The sequence below is a fragment of the Lepus europaeus genome, unplaced genomic scaffold (genome assembly GCF_033115175.1).
Source record: "Lepus europaeus isolate LE1 unplaced genomic scaffold, mLepTim1.pri SCAFFOLD_66, whole genome shotgun sequence".
Lineage (NCBI taxonomy): Eukaryota > Metazoa > Chordata > Mammalia > Lagomorpha > Leporidae > Lepus > Lepus europaeus.
The window spans coordinates 1124269-1143419 of NW_026909534.1; the positions used below are offsets into that span (position 1 = coordinate 1124269).

Below are 19151 nucleotides of genomic sequence, written 5' to 3' on the forward strand. Positions count from 1 at the left end.
ATTGATGTCTGTTAAATTCTAATTGTTCAAAAACAGCTGAATTTTTATTAAGAGCTAAGGGTTATTTAAATATATGCTTATTTTCAAAGATTTGAATAATCACCTTGTACCAATGATCAAATTTGGTCTATGTTATGTCATGATTTTAAGGAATCTTATTTCAACCAGATATTTTGGATTTTGAGCCTTCTTGGCATTCTTGACAGGCATTCAAAAAATCAAAGTTTCAAACAATCTGGACTCTAAAATTTCCAGTAAGTCTTGGACTTTGCTTTTTCCAGTTTCGGCCCAACTGAAAAAATTGAAGAACCTATGTCTCTCATCTTATAGAGACACCAACTAATCAGGCTATTTGGATTATACTAGAAGTACTGTCAAACTGTGATGTGGTACCAGACTTTAAGTTTCTATAATGGAAAATGTTATTAATACAAATGTTTGAGAATTAAAAAGTCTAATGATCTTGTGCCACTAGACATGATAGTTATCTTAATGAGAAAGCCCCAGAGGCCTAAAGGGTTAAATACTTGTAAAATCCTCCAGGTGCTTTCAAAAATACTGTGAAGTAAGCAAGTGCCTCTTGTTGGTTGATGAGTTTGAAATTTTAAACATGGCGACTTAAAGTCTTTTGTCATCCACAGTTATATATGATTTGCTGCTCATAAAACTAAAGCGTTGTTGGTTCTGTGTTTAGCTGTCCTCCTATAGGTTCCTATGGACTTTTTCCAGCCACTTCTATTGTATTCAGTACTTTGGGATGGCTCTGTAAACAGATGAAGCCAATAATGTATTAACAGCACCAACTGAGAGAAAGTATGGTCAACTGAGGTTACCAGAAACAAAAAGCAATTCAAATCAATTGGCAATCTACAAAAAGAGTTAAAGATTTTAAAAGCTATTATTAAAATTGCTATATTGGTCTATTATGCTATGTTATATGTGTGTACATATTGTATGTCCACATGGGAAAATTTTATTAAGAGTTTTATTTTTTTTAACTTTTATTTAATGAATATAAATTTCCAGTGTACAGCTTATGGATTACAATGGCTTCCCCCCCCCCCATAACTTCCCTCCCACCCGCAACCCTCCCCTCTCCCGCTCCCTCTCCCCTTCCATTTGCATCAAGATTCATTTTCAATTCTCTTTATATACAGAAGATCAATTTAGTATAAAGATTTCAACAGTTTGCACCCACATAGAAACACAAAGTGAAACATACTTTTTGAGTACTAGTTATAGCATTAAATCACAATGTACAGCACATTAAGGACAGAGATCCCACCTGAGGAGCAAGTGCACAGTGGCTCCTGTTGTTGACCCAACAAATTGACACTCTAGTTTATGGCGCCAGTAACCATCCTAGGCTGTCGTCATGAGTTGCCAAGGCTATGGAAGCCTTCAAAGTTTGCCGACTCTGATCATATTTAGACAAGGTCATAAAAGACAGAGTGAGGATAGTAACCAATGATCCTAAGAGTGGCATTTACCAGGTTTGAACAATTATACAGCATTAAGTGGGGAAGAGGACCATCAGTACACACATGTTGGGAGTAAAGCCATTGGTGGTAGAGTAGAGGTTATGATTACAAAGGAATGAGGCCCAAGTGCACTAGACAGGGCCTAGAACAAAGGACAGAGTCATTATTAGAGGAGCTAAGAAAGGTGCTGTCTAAGCTACAAGTAATTTTTCTGATTGAGAGGCAAATAGAACCTGATAGAAGGGGCTTGATAATAATCTGGTGGGCTTTAGGCCTTGTAAATTCAGAGGCCCAGACCTATCTATCTCTTCACATGGGGTATATCCTAAGGGAGGTGTGAACCTCCTAGGGGAAGGCACTCTGTTGACTTTCATTACTTGGCTGGCCTGGGAGGAGAGCTGGCCAGGTAAAGGCAGGGGGCATCTCTAACAAGAAATTTACAGTTCTGCCTGCAATGTTGCTGACCCTACTTGACCATACCCTCAGCTGCAGTGGTCACTTTGGAAGTTGGGCTGAGTGAAGGGCTTTTCAGCTTAGAGCCAATAAGATCTGTGGCTCTGACCTGGGCATCCTTCGACTCCAGGGCAGGTCCATTTCCAGTGATCCAACTCTTGGCAGAGCTGCCAGGGCTCTTCACAAGCTGACTTCTGCTGAAGCCCAGGCTTACCACATTGAAAGCCACTGCAGTGGACTGGCCTGTTGGGTCTCCTTGAGGGCAGATCACTGTACAGATCAGCCATTAATAGGCCTGCCACCCATTGCTTCTGATGCCGAGCTTTCTTTTCCTCCTGGTTTGTGTTAAAGCAGACCAGAGGATGCAAGTCAAGGGAGTGCACAAGTCCCATCTCTAATCTTTGGTGGCCTGAACTACAAGTCTATAGTCACAGGCATGTTCTGTAGTAGTTTTTCTAAGGTAGACAATGCCCATGAGGAAAATTATATTCTCACTTTAAAACTTTTTTTCCCTTTGGTCTGAAAGGGAGGTTTTTTCTACTTACTGTATACTTCGCTGATGGCGAAGTGAATCTAGCTATGAGATTATTATTTGAGTTCTTATTTTGGCTATGCTATTGCAGAAAAATGTTAGCCATCTCTTTTATAAGGTCTAAAGATTAAATTGTGCGTCCTACAGATTCCTTCATAATAGAATTAGTTTCCTACCTTGAAGAGAATAGAGAAATGAAAGAACAAGTTGGGCTTAGAATAGAGAAATGAGGGAGCAAGTCCTAGATCACTTGCTGACAATAGCAATATCACATGAATACTTAGCAAACAGTTTCAACCATTAGATAACAACTTAAGAAAACATTTACCAGAAGGTCCAATGCCTTCTATAAATTTTAAGAATCATGTATTTGAAAACACCTCTTAAATATCTAACATGGTGTACTTTGTTTAGCCAGTAAACTTAAGCACAACCATCTAAAATGTTTTGTTTCTTTCTACCAACAAGTCTAAAACATATGATACACAGATTCAGGTCCCACAAATTAAAATGTATCTTTGATTGATTTTAGCAGCTTAAATTTATGGACAATCTTATCTATAAGCCATTTAAAATAAAACTCTTAATAAAATTTCCCCATGTGGACATACAATATGTACACACATATAACATAGCATAATAGACCAATATAGCAATTTTAATAATAGCTTTTAAAATCTTTAACTCTTTTTGTAGATTGCCAATTGATTTGAATTGCTTTTTCTTTTTAGTAACCTCAGTTAACCATACTTTCTCTCAGTTGGTGCTGTTAATACATTATTGGCTTCATCTGTTTACAGAGCCATCCCAAAGTACTGAATACAATAAAAGTGGCTGGAAAAGGTCCATAGGCACCTATAGGAGGACAGCTAAACACAGAACCAACAACGCTTTAGTTTTATGAGCAGCACATCATATATAACTGTGGATGACAAAAGACTTTAAGTTGCCATGTTTAAAATTATAAACTCATCAACCAACAAGAGGCACTTGCTTACTTCACAGTATTTTTGAAAGCACCTGGAGGATTTTACAAGTATTTAACCCTTTAGGCCTCTGGGGCTTTCTCATTAAGATAACTATCATGTCTAGTGGCACAAGATCATTAGACTTTTTAATTCTCAAACATTTGTATTAATAGCATTTTCCATTATAGAAACTTAAAGTCTGGTACCACATCACATCTTGACAGTCCTTCTAATATACTCCAAATAGACTGATTAGTTGGTGTCTGTATAAGATGAGAGACATAGGTCCTTCGATTTTTTCAGTTGGGCCCAAACTGGAAAAACCAAAGTCCAGGATTTACTGGAAATTTTAGAGACCAGATTGTTTGAAACTTTGATTTTTTGAATGCCTGTCAAGAATGCCAAGAAGGCTCAAAATCCAAAATATCTGGTTGAAATAAGATTTCTTAAAATCATGACATAACATAGACCAAATTTGATCATTGTTACAAGGTGATTATTCAAATTTTTGAAAAAAGCACATATTTAAATAACACATAGCTCTTAATAAAAATTCAGCTGTTTTTGAACAATTCGAATTTAACAGACATCAAGAGAACATAATAGATTACTTTAACACATTGCTTTAACAGAGCATCAGAGTTTAATTCTATGTCAAAGAGAAATTGAGCTTCCTGGGATCTTTTGCTGTGAGGTTTCCTTCCTTTACCTTCTTTCATATTGGTGACCATGTTTCTGTGTTTCTGTGTGTAACACATCTTTAAGCATCTTTTGCAGGGCAGGATGAGTGGCAACAAATTCTTTCAGTTTCTGTTTGCTATGAAAAGTCTTAATTTCACCTTCATTCACAAATGAGAGCTTTGCAGGATATAGTATTCTGGGCTGGCAGTTTTTCTCTCTTAGTACCTGGGCTATGTCTCGCCATTCCCTTCTAGCTTGTAGGGTTTCTGATGAGAAGTCTGCTGTGAGTCTAATTGGAGATCCTCTGAGAGTGATCTGACGTTTCTCTCTTGCACCTTTTAGGATCTTTTCTTTATGTTTCACTGTGGTGAGTTTGATTACAACGTGTCGTGGTGAGGATCTCTTTTGGTCATGTTTATTAGGGGTTCTATAAGCTTCCTGTACTAAGATGCCTCTGTCCTTCTCCAAACCTGGGAAATTTTCTGCTAGTATGTCACTGAAAATGCCTTCTAATCCTTTCTCCCTCTCCATGCCTTCAGGAACTCCTAGAACCCGAATGTTGGGTTTTTTAATAGTATCCTGTAGATTCCCGACAATATTTTTTAGATTTCTAATTTCTTCTTCTTTTCTTTGGTTTGCCTGTTTCCTTTCCTGTTCTCTGTCTTCTAAGTCTGATATTCTCTCTTCTGCTTCGCCCATTCTGTTTTTAAGGCTCTCTAATGTGTTTGTCATTTGCTCTATTGAACTCTTCATTTCATTATGATTTCTCATCACTATCAGAGTTTCTTGTTCCACTAGTTGTTTCATTTCATTTTGATTCCTCCTTAATATTTCACTTTCACGAGAGAGATTTTCTATCTTGTCCATTAAGGATTTCTGTAGTTCAAGAATTTGTTTTTGAGAACTTCTTAATGTTCTTATCAATTTTTTGAGATCCGCTTCTTGCATTTCTTCGATCTCATCATCTTCATAATCTTGAATTGGGGTGTCTTTTTCATTTGGGGGCGTCATAGTTTCTTCCTTGTTCTTGTTAGCTTGGTTTTTGCGTTTGTTGTTTGGCATGTTGGAGATATTTGGTTTCTTCACTGTGGTGTTTTTTCTTGTTACACTATGGCTCTATATTAAGTGGACTGTTTGCTTTCAGTGGAGCCTTAGAGGCTTGAGATGGGTGTGGACTGAGAGCTGTGTTTGGTTCCTCAGTGTTGAGGGTGTGTCAAGGATGACACTCCCAGGTTAGGTGTGGTAAATCTCTCTTTCTTTTTTTGATTTAAAAGGGAAGTAATTCCGCACAGCTGAACGTAATTGGAGGTAGTTAGCAGGCAAATGATATACCCACAGGAGCCAGAGATCGGAAGCTCTTTCCCAAGGACCACACAGGGAATCTGTGCTGCCCTCAGTGTGGGCTCCAATTCTCCTGCAGTCTCCCACTGGGTTGCCAAGTTAGATGCTAATCTCCTGTTATTTCACCCCTCCCCACAGAGTCAGGTTTTTCTGCTAGGCTCAGGGCTGGTGCAGACCTGAGGTCACCCTGCTTATGACGTATGTCCAAAATGGCGCCTGCTCTGTCTTGCTCGCCTTTGAGAGGTGAGCGGAGAGAGAGAAACTTGTGTCCGTATCAGTCACTTTTTTTATTTTTTTTCTCTCTCTTCTAGTTAGCCTGGTGAACTTTTCCCCACGGAGTTTCAAGCCTCGTTCCCTCTAGCCTCCTCTTTCCGCTTGCCTGCTGGTATCTCGGGCTATGGAGGTTCGGCTCACCTCGCGTTCCAGCGCTGGTGCGTTGAGTCTGCCGCTGGTGTCCCGAACTTGGGCTCCCACGCTCTCCACGCAGGTCCACTGTGAATCACTAGTTCCGGAAGAGTTTCCTCTGCTGTTTCTTCCCCTACTCTTCCTTGACCCTGCAGTATCTGCACTTATATTAAACTTTCTCTCCCCCCGGACTAAGTGTGCTTCCTGCCTATTCCGCCATCTTGCCGCCTCTCCAAGAGTTTTATTTTAAATGGCTTATGGATAAGGTTGTCCATAAATTTAAGCTGCTAAAATCAATCAAAGATACATTTTAATTTGTGGGACCTGAATCTCTGTATCATATGTTTTAAACTTGTTGGTAGAATGAAACTGAAAACATTTTATATGGTTGTGCTTAACTTTACTGGTTAAACAAACTACACCATCTTAGATATTTAAGAGGTGTTTTCAAATACATGATTCTTAAAATTTATAGAAGGCATTGGACCTTCTGGTAAATGTTTTCTTAAGTTGTTATCTAATGGTTGAAACGGTTTGCTAAGTATTCATGTGATATTGCTATTGTCAGCAAGCGATCTAGGACTTGCTCCCTCATTTCTCTATTCTAAGCCCAACTTGTTCTTTCATTTCTCTATTCTCTTCAAGGTAGGAAACTAATTCTATTATGAAGGAATCTGTAGGACGCACAATTTAATCTTTAGACCTTATAAAAGAGATGGCTAACATTTTTCTGTAATAGCATAGCCAAAAGAAGAACTTAAATAATAATCTCATAGCTAGATTCACTTCGCCATCAGCGAAGTATACAGTAAGTAGAAAAAACCTCCCTTTCAGACCAAAGGGAAAGAAAGTTTTAAAGCGAGAATATAATTTTCCTCATGGGCATTGTCTACCTTAGAAAAACTACTACAGAACATGTCTGTGACTATAGACTTGTAGTTCAGGCCTCCGAAGATTAGAGATGGGACTTGGGCACTCCTTTGACTTGCATCCTCTGGTCTGCTTTAACACAAACCAGGAGGAAAAGAAAGCTCGGCATCAGAAGCAATGGGTGGCAGGCCTATTAATGGCTGATCTGTACAGTGATCTGCCCTCAAGGAGACCCAACAGGCCAGTCCACTGCAGTGGCTTTCAATGTGGTAAGCCTGGGCTTCAGCAGAAGTCAGCTTGTGAAGAGCCAAGGCAGCTCTGCCAAGAGTTGGATCACTGGAAATGGACCTGCCCTGGAGTCGAAGGATGCCCAGGTCAGAGCCACAGATCTTATTGGCTCTAAGCTGAAAAGCCCTTCACTCAGCCCAACTTCCAAAGTGACCACTGCAGCTGAGGGTATGGTCAAGTAGGGTCAGCAACATTGCAGGCAGAACTGTAAATTTCTTGTTAGAGATGCCCCCCGCCTTTACCTGGCCAGCTCTCCTCCCAGGCCAGCCAAGTAATGAAAGTCAACAGAGTGCCTTCCCCTAGGAGGTTCACACCTCCCTTAGGATATACCCCATGTGAAGAGATAGATAGGTCTGGGCCTCTTAACTTACAAGGCCTAAAGCCCACCAGATTATTATCAAGCCCCTTCTATCAGGTTCTATTTGCCTCTCAATCAGAAAACTTAATTGTAGCTTAGACAGCACCATTCTTAGCTCCTCTAATAATGACTCTGTCCTTTGTTCTAGACCCTGTGTAGCGTACTTGGGCCTCATTCCTTTGTAATCATAACCTCTACTCTACCACCAATGGCTCTACTCCCAACCTGTGTGTACTGATGGTCCTCTCCCCCACTTAATGCTGTATAATTGTTCAAACCTGGTAAATGCCACTCTTAGGATCATTGGTTACTATCCTCACTCTGTCTTTTATGACCTTGTCTCAATATATTCAGAGTCGGCAAACTTTGAAGGCTTCCATAACCTTGGCAACTCATGACAACAGCCTAGGGTGGTTACTGGCACCATAAACTAGAGTGTCAATTTGTTGGGTCAACAACAGGAGCCACTGTGCACTTGCTCCTCATGTGGGATCTCTGTCCTTAATGTGCTGTACATTGTGATTTAATGCTATAACTAGTAATCAAACAGTATGTTTCACTTTGTGTTTCTATGTGGGTGCAAACTGTTGAAATCATTATACTAAATTGATCTTCTGTATATAAGGAGAATTGAAAATGAATCTTGATGCAAATGGAAGGGGAGAGGGAGCGGGAGAGGGGAGGGTTGCGGGTGGGAGGGAAGCTATGGGAGGGGGAAGCCATTGTAATCCATAAGCTGTACACTGGAAATTTATATTCATTAAGTAAAAGTTTTTTTAAAAAAATTCTGCTCTAAGCAAGACACACATAAAGCCAAGCTCATCCCTTTCTCAACAAAAATTTAATGCTAACTGCATATTTAGGAGTGTACTATTGCATTTAATTCCATTACTTCTCTACATCTTATAAGATTTTAATTATTTGAGAGGTTGAATTAGACAGTGAGAGGAAGAGACAGAGATAAAAGTCTTCTATCTGCTGGTTCACTCCCCAAATGGCTATAACAGATAGTTACACTGATCTGAAGCCAGGAGCCAGGAGCTTCTTCTCTGTCCCCTACTTGGGTATAGGGGCCTAAGCACTTGAACCATCTACTGTTTTTTCAGGTCATAGTCATAGCTGAGAGCTGGATCAGAAAAGGAGCAGCTGGGACTAGAACCGGTGCCCATATGGGATGCCAGTGCCACAGGCAGAGGATTAAACTACAGTACCAGCCCCTCTATATCTTATAAGCACATCTTATCTGTAAGAAGAAAACTGAAAAGTGAGTCAAGTATATCACAAATTATGTTAGAAATTATCTCTAATTAAAAAAAAAAAGGAACACCCTATAATAGAAATCTGCACAAATGAACTGTGTCCTATTACTTTATCCTTCAGAATACTTTTCAAGATTTCTTCCAGCCTTCACATCTTCCCTTGTTCCTCATACCCTTTCTACATCACTGCCTCTCTGTTCCTGCAGCTCTCTCCCTTTGGAAGCAGTCTTGTGGACTGGCAATCATTATTTCAAAATGTTTTGTAGGGAGGGCCTGAATGGCCTTCTAATGTCCCTTAAATATATGTTTCCATAAAGGAGACGACAGAGGGGCTGGTACTGTGTCCCAGCAGGGAAAGCTGCTGCCTGCACTGCTGGCATCCCATGTGGGCACTGGTTTGAGTCTCGGCTGCTCCATTTCTGATCCAGCTCTCTTCTAAGGTCTGGGGAAGCAGTAGAAGATGACCCAAGTCCTTGGGCCCCTGCACCCATGTGAGATAACTGGAAGAGGCTCCCAGCTCTTGGCTTCAGTTCAGGGTAGCTCCAGCCATTGCAGTCATCTGGGGAGTAAACCAGAAGATGGAAGGCGTTTCTTCCCCCCGCCACCTCTGCTTCTCTCTAACTCTGCCTTTCAAATAAAAATAGTAATAATAAAAACAGACAGTAGAGCATAGTGGGAAAGCCATTGCCTGTGATGCTGGTATTCCATGTTGTGCATGAGTTTATGTCCCAGCTGTCTACTACTGATCCAGCTCCTTCATGTGCCTAGGAAAGCTACAAAAGATGGTGCTTGTGCTCCTACTCCCAAATGGGAAATGTGGAAGATACTGGCTCCTGACTTTAATCCAGTCCAACTGCAGCTATTGTGGCCAATAGGGGTGTGAACCAGTGGATAAATGATTTATGTCTCTCTCTCTTTGTAACTCTGCCTTTCAAATAAATATTTTTAATTTTTTTAAAAATTTAACAAATGGCCCTGCATATTCTGACTCATCTTGACATGTAACAGGATCCAAGAAAGTTGCTGCTGACTTTATGTAGTGCCTCCTCAATCCGTTCTATAAGAAAAAAATATGTATTTCTTTTGCTATCCAAGCACTCGAATCTAAAAGAAACAATACTACCCAGTACAGCTCTATTTAAGGCTGCTCCTGCACTGAAGAAAAGTAAAGGAGCAAGGGGCCCAAACCCTGTGTGGCAGGGTGACAGTCCCCTCCTCACTCTGCATCTGAGTTTCTGGTTAGAGATGGAGACAAAGGCAACTCCAGATACTGCAGCGGTACACAAACAGCCTCAATCACAGACACGCCTTGTGCATGTGCAACAGAAGGAGAGCACAGAGCACTATGTAAGGGAGGAATATATTGAACAAAAAGGAAAGGATGTGAATGGACATAGCTAAGAATTTCCCCACTCTGCTGATCACGATCTCAAAGATGTCCAGGCCAGAATTCCATTTCACTTTGGAAAGCCCACTCCATAAAGTTTTCTCCACCTGGGTGTATTCTTCTGTGAGGAATCTGTCTTCATGTGAGAGAGGGCACCACCACAGACTGAGAACCAGTCAAAAAGCAGAGTGATGGCTTTAATTCTCAGAGGTGAATGGACTACCACAACTATGAATTCTGCCTTGAAAAATAAGCTTCCTTCTGCTCTAGGAAGCTATACAGGTTTGGGCTAAAATGAGAAACACAGAGACCAGCTGGTCTGTTAGGTGAGAAGAAAGGAAGCTTGATTTCCAGTTGTTACTTTGTAGCATGTTAGTCTTGAAGAAATGGAAAGGTAGAATCAGTGCCAGCCTAACACATGGCAGCTTTAGCCACTGATGACATCACAGCTTGCTACCAAAAGTGGCAGCCAAAATAACCTCAAAAAATGACAACCAAAATAAAACAGAAGAGTCTAACAATACCAACAGTTGTTCAGCAGATATCACCAAGATCTTGACACACAAGTTATCAGAAGGATAAAGGGTGGGTCTGGCTTTGTGGCACAGTGGATTAAGCCACCACAAAATAAAATGCTGGGATCCAATATGTGTGTCCACCCTTTAAAAAAGATTGATTTATTTATTGAAGGTCGGAGTTTTGGGGGCCAGTGCTGTGGCATAGCTGGTTGAGGCATCCCTGCATCCCATATGGTCTCTGGTTCCGGTCTTGGCTGCTCCACTTCCAATCCAGCTTCCTGCTAATGTGCTTTGGAAAGTGACACAGTATGGCCTAAGTCCTTGGCCATTTGTCCACATGGAGATCTGGAAGAAGCTACTGGCTTCTGCCTTCAGATCAGCTCAGATTTGGCCATTGCAGCCATTTGGGAAGTGAACCAGCAGACTAAAGACCTCTCTATCTGTCTCTATATTTATCAGTAACTCTGTCAAATAAATAAAATAAATCTTAAAAAAAATGTCAGAGTTATAGAGAGGAGGGAGAGTCAGATGGGATAGCATTGTGGATTAGCAGGTAAAGCTGCTGCCTGCAGTGCTGGCATCTGGTATAGGCACCAGTTCATGTCCTGGCTGCTCCACTTCTGAACCAATTCTCTGCTAGTGGCCCTGGAAAAGTAGAAGATGGTCCAATACCTGGGTCCTTGCCACCCAAGTGGGAGACCTGAATGAAGCTCTTGGTGCCTGGCTTGGGCCTGGCCCAGTCTTGGCCATTGCAGCCATCTAGGGAGTAGACCAGCAGATGGAAAATCTCTTTCTCATTCTCTCCCTTTCTCTATCTCTGCCTTGCAAATAAATAAATAAATGCTAAAAAAGAGAAAGATCTTCCATCTGACATGGCTGCAATGGCCAGGACTGAAGCACACAGAATCCAGGAGCCAGGCACTTCTTCTGGGTCTCCCATATGGGTTACAATGGCCCAAACACTTGAGTCATCCTCTGCTGCTTTTCTCAGGTCATCAGCAGGGAGCTAGGTTAGAAGTGGAGCAACTGGGACATGAACTGCTGCTCATCTGGGAAGCTGGCATTACAGATGGTGGCTTTCCCCATTGTGCCACAATGCCAGCCCCATGAGTGCCAGTTTGAGTCACAGCTGTTCCACTTCTGATCCAGCTCCCTGCTAACACAACTGGGGAAGCAGAAACAGATGGCACAAGTACTTGGGTCCTTGCACCAATGTGGAACACTGGGTTGGACTTCCAGGCTGAGTCAGCATTACTCATTGCAGTCTCTTGAGTGAACCAGCAGATGCAAGATCCCCATCCTTCTTTCTCTGCCTCTTTCTCTGTAACTCTGCTTTAAAATAAATTTTTAAATCTTAATAAAATAAAGAGAAAGTGTGAGAGAGTAGCCACAGTAAAGTAACAGAGCAAAGCTACAGTTGTGCTGTCCCTCAGCAGCCTTCTGCCTCAAGTGGGAAGTCTCCGGCTTACAGACACTAACATAAAAGACACATTCACAACACATTTCAAAACAAAAGATGAGAGGTTTACAAGGCATATTGATTTTATGATGACTTTCATTCAATAGGTACACTGGGTTTAGGTATAAGCCTTTTGTGCAGCCAAGTTAACCCAGGGACTAATTCAAAGAGAAACATTGAAGAAGATCTACTGCCAGGGGAGAGAGTTGCAATGTCCCATTGCTCTTATAGCATCATAAAGAGAATGAAAAGGGCTACTTATATCTATGGTTATAAGAAGGACAAACACTTCAGAAACACTTCAGCACAAACACTTCAGAAGAGGGGAGCAAATTACAAATATAGTTATTTTAAGAAAATAAAATGAAGTAAATTTCAGAATATAATGTGGGGTAGAAAAACACCATCAGTTCACCAATTCGCACGGGATCCAGGAAAACTGCCCTGCCTACTCATAAACCAAATGTTTCAAAACACATTTTCTGATTAAATTCAGAAGATTACAGGAATCAGCACTCTGGGTATTCAAATGCCAAATTAAGTTTTAGTTTCCACTATGGGCAGATGTAGCCAACTACTCAGATCATGAGAAAAACTTTTCCATAAGAAGGAACATGAAATATTCAGTCACACAGAATAACTATGCTTAGTGCTCAAAGTGAACCCCAGGATAAGCACCCAGAAAACCTGTTAGGTCTTGGGGCCAGCTCCATGGTGTAGCATGTAAAAATTTATTTATTTAAAAGGCAGAGTTACAGAGAGGCAGGGCACAGAGAGAGGTCTTCCATGCACTGATTCACTCTGAAAATGGCTGCAACGGCCAGAGCTGGATCTATCTGAAGCCAGGAGCCAGAAGCTTCTGTCAGGTCTCCCATGCAGTGCAGAACCCAAAAACTTGGGCCATCTTCCACTGCTTTCCCAGGCCACGGCAGGAAGCTGGATCTCAAACAAGCACCCATACGGGATGCCAGCACTGTAGGTGGCAGCCTCACCTGCCATGTCACAGTGCCAGCCCTCAAAATAAACCTATTTTAAAAAGCATTTTAAATGAGGGATGGGAGAGAGTTTGTTTATCCAAAGCAAGGATAACATAACATAACTACTACACAGAAGAAGCTCCTGGCTCCTGGCTTTGGATTGGCATAGCTGCGACCACTGTAGCCAGTTGGGGAGTGAACCAGCAGATGAAGACTTATCTCTCTCTGCCTCTCCTCTCTGTAGCTCTGACTTTCAAGTAAAATAAATAAATCTTTAAAAAAAAATAAGGTAACTACTAGTACTCATTAACTTAAAAAATATAGAAATTTAATGAAACTCAAAATATAACCAAAATCATCATCTACTACAAATTATAATCTTTATTCTGAGAGTCATATTAGAAAAAATTTAACCCCTCCCCTCCTTTGAAAAATGCACATGGGACTGGTATAGTAGGTTAAGCAGACCCTGGCAGTGCCAGCACCCCACATGGGCACTGGTTCAAGACCTGGCTGCTCCATTTCCAATATAGCTCCCTAATTCACCTGGGAAAGCAAAGGATGATGGCCCAAGTGTTTGGGCCCCTGAAATCAAGTGTGAGAACCAGAAGAAGCTCCTAGCTTCTCGTTTTAGCCTGGCCCAGCCCAAGTCATTGTGGCCATTTGAGGAGTGAATCAATGGATGGAAGACCTCTCTCTGTCTCTCCATCTCTCTGTAAATCTGCCTTTCAAGTAAATAAAATTAAAAAAAAAAAAACAACCCTATACACTGTAGTATTTTGGTTATTCCCTCATACAAGGAAAGCTCAGATGAACTGTAGATGAATCCTCCTGGCTTGATGCAATTCAGAAGGAGGATTGCTTCTGCCACCCTGTGCTAGACATCAATGAGAGTTATTAATAGGAAGATGAGTGGACACATCAGACTGCTTCCTCACATGGCATCTTTTCTTAAAGACATCACTGCTACATTATCAGATTATGTCTCTCATATGAAACATGTCTCTCCTAAAAATTTTAAAGAACTTGCCAGAAACTTCTAGCAGAGCAGGGGATGATGTGCCAAGAACAGTGAGTTAGCCTGAGTAGTCCAGGAAGCCTGTTCTTGGCTGTTTTCAAGTTTGTATTAATGTACACACAACATAGTTGCTGAGAAAGTGTCTTACAGTTGTTTCCTGGGTGTGAAGCAACTCTTTTCAGCAGAAACACATAACTGCTTGTCCACTCACAAGCACTGTGATAGGGAGTACATGGGAGAAAAGGTCAAAAACACTGGGTTTCAGAGGAAGAATGCTGTTACCCTAGCAACCTCTATCCAGGATTCCCTTTCTATTTTTACTTCCTAGGTAACTTTACTATGCTAAATGAGTTTCACAGATTAGTAATCTGGTGACAACAGGACTCTAACAGAATCTATGAATCACTGAGTTAATCAAGGGAAAACTTCATTATACTGAAAGTCTATAGCACTAGTTTTCAGGGCCACATTGCTCTTTTTTTAAAAGATGTTTTATTTATTTATTTGAGAGGTAGAATTACAGATAGTGAGATGGATAGACAGAAAGGTCTTCCTTCTGCTGGTTCACTTCCCAGTTGGCCAAAATGGCCAGAAGAGCTGCACTGATCTAAAGCCAGGAGCCAGGAGCTTCTTCTGAATCTCCCACATGGGTGTAGAGGCCCAAGGACTTGGGTCATCTTCTACTGCCTTCCAGGCCATAGCAGAAAGATGGATCAGAGGAGCAGCTGGGACTGAAACTGGTGCCCATATGGGATGCTGGCACCACAGGCAGAGGATTAACCTACTGAGTTACAGTGCCAGCCCAAAGCCACATCTTTTACCACACTGTGTGGGCATCTCTGTGTGGGGAGAGGGGCACATTTTCTCTTTTCTTCCTTACCCCTCTTCACATTAACACCTTGTACAAAGGCTTCCACAGACCAGTCATTTTGAAAATCTACCACTAATATCCTCCCATGTTTAAAATGTCATGGGGTTAAACACAGAACCCAGAATAAGAAAAGTAACTTGAAGCTGGTGTTGTGTCTGAGCGGGTAAAACCATATGGGTGCCGGTTCAAGACCTGGCTGCTCCACTTCTGATCCAGCTCTCTGCTATGGCCTGGGAAAGCAGTGGAAGATGGCCCAAGTGCTTGGGCCCCTGTGCCTGTGTGGGAGACCTGGAAGAAGGTCCTGGCTTCTGGCTTCAGATCCATGCAGTTCTGGCCATTGTGACCATCTGGGGAATGAACCAGCAGATGGGAGATCTCTCTCTCTCTCTCTCTCTCTCTGTCTTTGCCTCTCTGTAACTCTGCCTTTCAAATAAATAAATAAATAATTTTTAAAAAAAAGTAATGGGCCAGTGCCGTGGCTCACTTGGTTAATCCTCTGCCTGCAGTGCCGGCATCCCATATGTGCACCAGATTCTGTCCCGGTTGCTCCACTTCCAGTCCAGCTCTCTGCTGTGGCCTGGAAGGGCAGTGGAGGGTGGCCCAAGTGCTTGGGCCCCTGCACCCACATGGGAGACCAGGAGGAATCACCTGGTTCCTGGCTTCGGATCAGCACAGTGCACCAGCCACAGTGGCCATTTGGGGGGTGAACCAATGGAAGGAAGACCTTCCTCTCTGTCTCTCTCTCTCACTGTCCAACTCTGCCTGTCAAATTAAAAAAAAAAAAGTAACTGGCCCTCTTAATTAAAACCATGTGGACTGTAAGATAATCAGCTCGGTGGAGCATTGAGTGACTGTAAAGAACTAGACAAGAAAAATTGATACTTTTCTGTATTTATGTTTTCATAGCTCTCCACTATGAAAATCCAGATTGAAGTAGCTCATTATTAACTCACACGGTAGACTTGCATTAATTTCAGTTCACTACTCACTTTGCAAAGGGGTTAGCAGCAGGTAATAAAAGTTGACATCCCTAATAACATGAGAAGAAAGAAGGGTTGAAGACAGAAATCGAAAAGCAGGAAAATAAATCAGCTATGTTTCCATGGCCTCAAGCTCCAGATTGAAAAAGAGTCTGTTAATTAAACACGGAGGAGCGATCAATCCACAAAGCTACTGCACAAGCTTCACGTGCTGCTGGGAAAGTCAGCCAAACACAGAGCGCCCCAGCTGTCAGATGTGTCCACAGGGTCCAGCATGGGGGCAGGAGCCAGATCCTACTCTGATCTTCCATCCCCACCTCTCCACTGCCTCAGGCTCCAGCTGAGGGCCACCGAGCCCCGCCCAGCTGGAACTACCAGGGGATATAGCCAGAGGCCCAGCCACAAGGCATTCTCTGACCCACCCACAGTGAGAACTGGGCTTATTTAAATATAGGGAATGGGACTCCTTCCTTCCCGTGCTCTCAACTGCCCTGCTTGTGCCATTGCTCATCCAGTGTACTTTAAGACTTTGAGCGAGGCAGCCCGTGGGACCGGCCAAGTGTTGGGAGACCGGGAAGCGGCAGTGGGAGACACAACACCTGGGTTCCAGCCTTAACTCTGCTGGAGAAGCTCCCAGGATCACTGAGAAGCAAGTGATCGAGGTCTGGGAGCCGCCACCCACCATCCCACCCACCCCTCTCCCACACACGAATAGATGCCCCCTCCTGTTCTCCATACTTGCCGTGGAAAATCTCGGGAGCAGGTCCCCTTTCTTCAGGACACACGGGGAGCAAAGCGGGGAGTGTGGGACAGGAGTCGCTGGAACTTGGGACCCACGGTGGCAGATGCAGAGGCACAGAAGCGGCGGGCGGCAGGTCTGGGGCGTGTGCTCCCGAACTGCCTGCAACTGCACTTGCAGAGCAAGACTCCCCAGTGAATGCGGGAGAAGGAGCAGCGCGGGCCCTCAGGGCCCTCTCTGATCAGTAAATGAACTTCCGTTCCCAACTCCGAGCCACTTGGAAAGGCACGCGCATGCGCACGTTCTTCCGCATGCACACGCACAGGCGTTCAGAGCAGGAAAACATTAGAGCACCGGGTGACTCTGGGAAATGGAGTCCAGGCCAGGGCATTCCTGGATAGACTTACTGGCCCTCTCCTAGGACTTCAGTGTGGGATGGGCGGAGACAGGCTGGGAACCAGAGGGCGTTTGCTTTTGTTTACATCCCGCCTTCCCTTCCTTCCCACCCCAGATCTCAAGGGTCAGCTGCTGTTCTTCCTTTCTTGAACAAAATCTTAAGAAGTGACAGCCACTGCTACTGAGTCCCAAATCCCGGTTCCCTCACACACGCTGTTTCTCTCAGAAAAATCCTACTGGCTGCTTTATTCCTGGACAGCTTCTCTCAAGTAATGAATGACAAGGATTTCAATGTAACTCTTAGCACAGGTGTACACAGCATAGTTTAACATCTAGATTTGAGAATACAATTTTTATTTGTGTCTTTTATTTGTGGTTCTTTTCAAAGCATTTTACACCACCCTCTAATTCACCAAGTACAAAAAAAAAAAAAAAAAAAAAGAGAGAGAGAGAGAGAGAGCGAACTGGATACAGGACTAACATTGCCAAGTATCTTCTAGGGGCCAGATTACCAGAGTAAATGCCTTACTTTGTATCAATTATACCTTAGGTTAATTCTGGAGACAGTATTCTCAATTTACAAAGAGAAAGCTGAGGTGGAAAGAGATTAGAATTAAATTTGCCCATGGAAGTATGGTAAAAAAGTCTAGGTTAAAGGCCAACCAAAGTGAAATATTGGTTTAAGAAATCTTTCGGGACCAGCACTGTGGCATAGTGGGCTAAGCCTCCTCCTTCAACACCGACATTCTATATGGGAGCTGGTTCAAGTCCCTGCTGCTCCACTTTCAATCCAGCTTTCTGGTCTAGCCTGGGAAAGCAGTAGAAGATGGCCCAAATGCCTGGGACCCTGCATCCACATCGGAGACCCAGAATTTCCTGGCTCCTGGCTTTGGATCAGCTTAACTATGGCTATTGCAGCCGTTTGGGGAGTGAACAAGTGGATGGAAGACTTCTCTCTCTCTCTGCCTCTGCCTCTCTGTAACTCTACCTTTCAAATAAAAAAAAATCTTCTTTAAAAAAAGAAATATTTCTTTTATCTTGGGGCCCAGTTTCTAAAACCCAGATTTCTCATCTCTAAAATAAAAAGTGAGGAAGAGGAAGAGTATCTACAATCCTAATCTTCACTGTAGAGAAACACATAGGATTATAACTTCTCTAAAAAAGAAAGGAGATTCAAAGTTGCTATTGCTATATGGTTATTTTTCTCATGTTTAATATCAAGATAGCATATAAATATTATGAATTCTTAGGTATATGTGTGGTGTTTGGTTTTTAAGATTTTAAGTAGAAATGTAAATGGAAGCAGGATGACATGGAGTTCTGTTTGTGATTACTTCTGTCAATTATAATTCATGGGATTAGAATTGCTGGATTAGGAATGCTTAAATGTATCCATTCATTTCACACTAATGTTTATTATTATTATTATTATTATTATTTGACAGGCAGAGTGGACAGTGAGAAAGAGAGACACAGAAAGAAAGGTCTTCCTTTTGCCATTGGTTCACCCTCCAATGGCCGGCGCGGTAGGCGCGCTGTGGCCGGCGCACCACGCTGATCCGATGGCAGGAGCCAGGTGCTTCTCCTGGTCTCCCATGGGGTGCAGGGCCCAAGCACTTGGGCCATCCTCCACTGCATTCCCTGGCCACAGCAGAGAGCTGGCCTGGAAGAGGGGCAACCGGGACAGGATTGGTGCCCCAACCAGGACTAGAACGTGGTGTGCCGGCGCCCCAAGGTGGAGGATTAGCCTAGTGAGCCACGGCACCAGCCTTCACACTAATGTTTATTATGTCAGGCAATATTCTTTTTGTAGACTGCTTTTTCTTGCCAGAATGAAAATTCAGGAGGGCAAGAAACATGTTTGCTTTGACATTAAAACTCAGCATCTTGATAGAGTCATTCTTTTAGTTGAATGAATAAATGAGTCTATAAAAATTAAACAAATACAATTTCTGATCCCCAAGAACTACCTAGTTGAAGAGACAATGAAATAGATACCTATTTGATGACTGCCAAAATTAGATGAATGTATAATTTGTTGCTCAGAGACAACTTTGATAATAAAAGAGACATGTTAATAATGACACAGGGCTGAAATGTATAAACAGAAACCATCCAGGGCCAAGCAGGTTAAATGTTCACCCTAGCTTTGTAAGGCTTTCCATTCACT

At 42.5% G+C, this 19151-nt stretch overlaps 1 protein-coding gene across 2 annotated transcripts in view; it reads right to left on the reverse strand.

Annotated features, from left to right (window-relative positions):
• The window catches only part of LOC133755639 (zinc finger protein 665-like), a 51251-nt gene extending 34413 nt beyond the window's left edge, over window positions 1-16838 (reverse strand). For both annotated transcript variants that reach the window (XM_062185704.1, XM_062185703.1), the window contains exon 1: window positions 16589-16838. The gene's annotated coding sequence lies outside the window, so the exon portion shown is untranslated. The remainder of the gene's footprint in view (window positions 1-16588) is intronic.
• Window positions 16839-19151: the final 2313 nt, after the last annotated feature.